Raw genomic sequence first — 5127 nt, forward strand, 5'->3', positions numbered from 1 at the left:
CATTAAGGAAATTAAGTTATGGAAATCTGCTTTAGTACTGCCTCTCCTGGAAGGTGGAGATCCTTTGCTACTTGGCAACTATCGGCCCATATCACAACTGTCTGTACTGTCTAAGGTACTGGAGTCCTTAGTTAGTAGGCAGCTGAAGGCCTACCTCCAAGAAAACAACATCTTAAATGGAATGCAATCAGGTTTTAGGTCTGGCCACAGCACTGTTTCAGCAACATTGAAGGTTTTAAATGACATCCACTGGGCTCTTGACAAGAAGTTACCCTGTGTGTCTTTATTGATTTGTCGAAGGCATTTGACACCGTGGACCATGCTGTGTTGGTGCAAAGGTTAACATGTTGTGGAATGAATGGTCATGCATTTTATAAATTGTTATTAATTGACTTGTCTAGTTGAATAAAGGTTAAATAAAATTGTAAAAAATAAAAAGCCTCTAGATTGGTTTATAAATGACCTATCAAATCATATACAACGTGTAATGGCGGATGGTTGTAAATCTGATTCAGGTGTTTCGTAAGGTTCTATTTTGGGCCCACTGTTGTTCATTTTGTATATCAACAACATTGAGGATCTTGTTGAAACAGCGGATGTTCATTTTTATGCAGATGATACTGTTCTTTATTCAAGTGGTTTAGTTTTTCTTTAGCTTTTGAAAATGCCCAAAGAGCATTTAACACCATACAACAGACTCTGTATGATTTAAAGCTGGTTCTAAATTCAGGTAAAACAAAATGCATGGTATTTTCAAATGCTAGGCATGTTACAAATCATGTCATTGCTACATTGGTTTGGACATACTATAGAGCAAATTAAAGTGTACACATATTTGGGAGTGTGGGCTGATGATAAGCTGAGCTTCACTGTGAATGTAGAGAACTTGATGAGGAAGCTCAAGCTGAGAATAGGTTTTTATTACCGGCATAAGGCTTGTTTTCTCTGGAGGCCAGGAAGGAGCTGGTACGATGTACATTACTGACGGTTTTAGATTTTAGTGAACTTATATATACTGTACAGGCCTCAACCACTACCCTGGGAACACTTGATTCAGTATATCATGTGGCCCTCAGGTTCATTATCAAAAACGTGTAACACATCACTGTGATCTCTACAGCGCTGTTGGCTGGTCGTCATTGACCTTGCGTAGGCTTAAACACTGGTATACCCTGATTTATAAGGCCATATTGGATAAAATGCCATTTTATCTCCGTTTTTTTTTATCAGGTCAGTAAATAAATATCAATTACGGTCCCATTCTCATTTGCTTTTAACAGTACCAAGAATTAGAACAGGTCATGGTAGAAATAGTTTTAGTTACTCAGCTCCGTGGTCCTGGAATTCTCTCCTGAACATTTTAAAATTTGATGATCTAGTCACGTTTGTGGAGTTTAAACACTTGGTCGATGTAGATATCATCGAAGAGTGTAATTGTCTTTAGGACAGCTGTTTTTTAGTTATGACATTTGTGTTTCTTTAGGTAATATGTAATTGTTGTATTGTATGTGTGTCTATAGTTTTGTTCAATGTTGTGTTAGTGTATGTAAGTTGTTCTGTCTGAAACGTTGTTCCCCCTGCTGTTGTTGGACCAGGTCTCTCTTGAAAAAGAGATGTTATCTCAATGAGAAAAACCTGTATAAATAAAAGTTAAATAAAATAAGAAAATGGTCATGTCAATTGTGCTGTAGTATTGCCTATATTATCCCTGTGCATTGAGACACAAAACATAGTACTGCGGTCAGTTTTAGAATGGGTAACTAGCAATGGGCTGGTGATAAACATCATAGTGTTCTGGTCAGTTTTAGAATGGGTAACTAGCAATGGGCTGGTGATAAACATCATAGTGCTCCAGTCAGTTTTAGAATGGGTAACTAGCAATGGGCTGGTGATAAACATCATAGTGCTCCAGTCAGTTTTAGAATGGGTAACTAGCAATGGGCTGGTGATAAACAACATAGTGCTCCAGTCAGTTTTAGAATGGGTAACTAGCAATGGGCTGGTGATAAACAACATAGTGTTCTGGTCAGTTTTAGAATGGGTAACTAGCAATGGGCTGGTGATAAACATCATAGTGCTCCAGTCAGTTTTAGAATGGGTAACTAGCAATGGGCTGGTGATAAACATCATAGTGCTCCAGTCAGTTTTAGAATGGGTAACTAGCAATGGGCTGGTGATAAACATCATAGTGCTCCAGTCAGTTTTAGAATGGGTAACTAGCAATGGGCTGGTGATAAACAACATAGTGCTCCAGTCAGTTTTAGAATGGGTAACTAGCAATGGGCTGGTGATAAACATCATAGTGTCCTGGTCAGTTTTAGAATGGGTAACTAGCAATGGGCTGGTGATAAACAACATAGTGCTCCAGTCAGTTTTAGAATGGGTAACTAGCAATGGGCTGGTGATAAACATCATAGTGCTCCAGTCAGTTTTAGAATGGGTAACTAGCAATGGGCTGGTGATAAACATCATAGTGTCCTGGTCAGTTTTAGAATGGGTAACTAGCAATGGGCTGGTGATAAACAACATAGTGCTCCAGTCAGTTTTAGAATGGGTAACTAGCAATGGGCTGGTGATAAACATCATAGTGCTCCAGTCAGTTTTAGAATGGGTAACTAGCAATGGGCTGGTGATAAACATCATAGTGCTCCAGTCAGTTTTAGAATGGGTAACTAGCAATGGGCTGGTGATAAACATCATAGTGCTCCAGTCAGTTTTAGAATGGGTAACTAGCAATGGGCTGGTGATAAACATAAAAAAAACAAAAAGCAGAATTTTTGGGACAAATCACTCGCTCAACACTAAACCTTTAGATCTATTATTGAATAATGTGGCTATTGAGCAAGTTGGAGACTAAAGTGCTGGGTGTAACCCTAGGTAGGCAAGCGTTTATGGTCAAAACATATAGACTCAATGGTTGCTAAAATGAGAAGAGGTCTCACCATGATAGTGCTTTTCTCTGCCTTCTTGACATTTCAGTCGACCAGATAGGTTCCTACAGGCCCTAGTTTTGTCACACCTGGAGTACTGCTGTGTGGTCATGTGCGGCAGAGAAGGACATGGGTAAATTGCAGTTGGTCCAGAACAAAGCAGCACGTATTACACTTAGATGTACACGGAGGGAAAGTGTCAGTCACATGCGTGTCAGTCTCTCCTGGCTCAAAGTTGAGGAGAGATTGACCGCATCACTATTGGTCTTTGTACGACGTGTTGACGTGTTGAAGGTACCGAACTGTCTGTTCAAGCAGTTGTCACACAGTTCACTCATCAGTAGACATGCAACCAGACATGCAACCAGAGGTCTCTTCACCAGGTCCAGAACAGAGGCTGGGAAACACACAGAGTTATGACTACATTAAATAGAGCCATGACTACATGGAACTCTCTGCCACCCCAGGTTACTCAAGCTAGCAATAAAACCAGTTTCAAAAACAAGATAAAATGACACCTTCCTGCATAAAGGGGACTGTGAAGAGACACTTTATATATCTTGTATTGTAATTTGCACGATGTATTAGACCTAGATACTGTGTATACTGACATGTAGGCTATGTGTGATGTTTTAAATGTATTTCAGTTCTTGACTAATCATGTCCTGTACTACGTATTATGTCATGTTTCATGTGGACCCCAGGAAGAGTAGCTGATGTCTTTGCAGAGGCTAATGTGGATCCTAATAAATACCAAAAATACCAATTATACGACGGCCATGTTCCTTATCTGAGGAGAGCTGTGCTTGAAGTAGCCTAACTTCCAAAGCTGTTACAGAGTAATGTAAAGTCCTCGAATCGAGATGATCTCACTATTTTGGTCAAGTATGTTTTTTGTTAACAACCATTTTTTCAGTATTTCTATATTTTGCGAACCCAACTCTGGATCCAGTCTTCTTATCACCTGCGCTGTAAAATATATACCCAGTATGCACCTGAACCTGAACCTCAGACTCAGTCTCATCTGTTTCTGCTCGACACAAACTAAATAGGCTGAAGATCCTCTATCTTTAGTGGCTGGGTGTACATGTGTGTGTGTATGCTTGTGAGAGAGAAAAAGAAAGCGAAAACTAGGTGTGTGGGGGGGGGGGGGGGGGGGGGGGGGGTAGTCGGGGGGTGAATGCAGCAGATGGATATGTTGCTCTTCATGGATCCTCTGACGTAAAATAAGAGAGAGTGCGAGATGAGGGGATAGGACAAGCGAGGGAGGAAAGGAGAGAAGGAGGGAGAGAAAGGACATAGAGGGAGGGAAGCTGAGGTCACACAGTGGTGTGAAATACATGCCCTTCTAGCGGGTCAGGGGAGTGATGAAGGGCGACAGGCGAAAGAGATGGGTGAGAGGTAGGAGAGGGGACTGGAGAGCTGCTATGAAATATTAGCATCTGCTTACAACAATACTCCTCAGAGAACAGTCTTATCATCACCAGAGAGAGACAGCAACAAAGAGAGAGAGACAGAGAAAGAGAGAGAAAGAGAGATCATTTACACACCCTCCTCTATTGAGCCAAAAGCTGGATGAGGCAAGAGCTCTGGTAGCCAATTACAGCAGCAACTAACAGCCTTTGCAGCCAATCAAAGTGACTGACCAATGAGTCAGCAGCAAATCACAGTGACAGAGCGAGTGCCAAGCAACCAATGACACTGACAGATTGACATATGTGTAGCCAATCACAGTGATGGACTGAAGACTGACAGGATGCAGTATATTAGGCATGACAGACAGGCAACCAACCCTCGACCTTTTGCTCCAACCCTGCTCTAACACACCTGTTAATGGCTGAATAACACTCACTATCATAGCATTCAGCTGAGTCACTGAGCTCTGGTCAGTGAGAGCGGTAAGGGGTCTGGTCTGGTCTGCTCTGGTCAGTGAGACCTGCAAGAGGTCTGGTCTGGTCTGGTCAGTGAGAGGGGTAAGAGGTCTGGTCTTGTCAGTGAGAGGGGTAAGAGGTCTGGTCTGGTCAGTGAGAGGGGTAAGAGGTCTGGTCTGGTCTGGTCAGTGAGAGGGGTAAGAGGTCTGGTCTGGTCAGTGAGAGGGGTAAGAGGTCTGGTCTGGTCAGTGAGAGGGGTAAGAGGTCTGGTCTGGTCAGCGAGAGGGGTAAGAGGTCTGGTCTGGTCAGTGAGAGGGGTAAGAGGT

This window comes from Salvelinus fontinalis, chromosome 8, assembly GCF_029448725.1.
Source record: "Salvelinus fontinalis isolate EN_2023a chromosome 8, ASM2944872v1, whole genome shotgun sequence".
NCBI lineage: Eukaryota > Metazoa > Chordata > Actinopteri > Salmoniformes > Salmonidae > Salvelinus > Salvelinus fontinalis.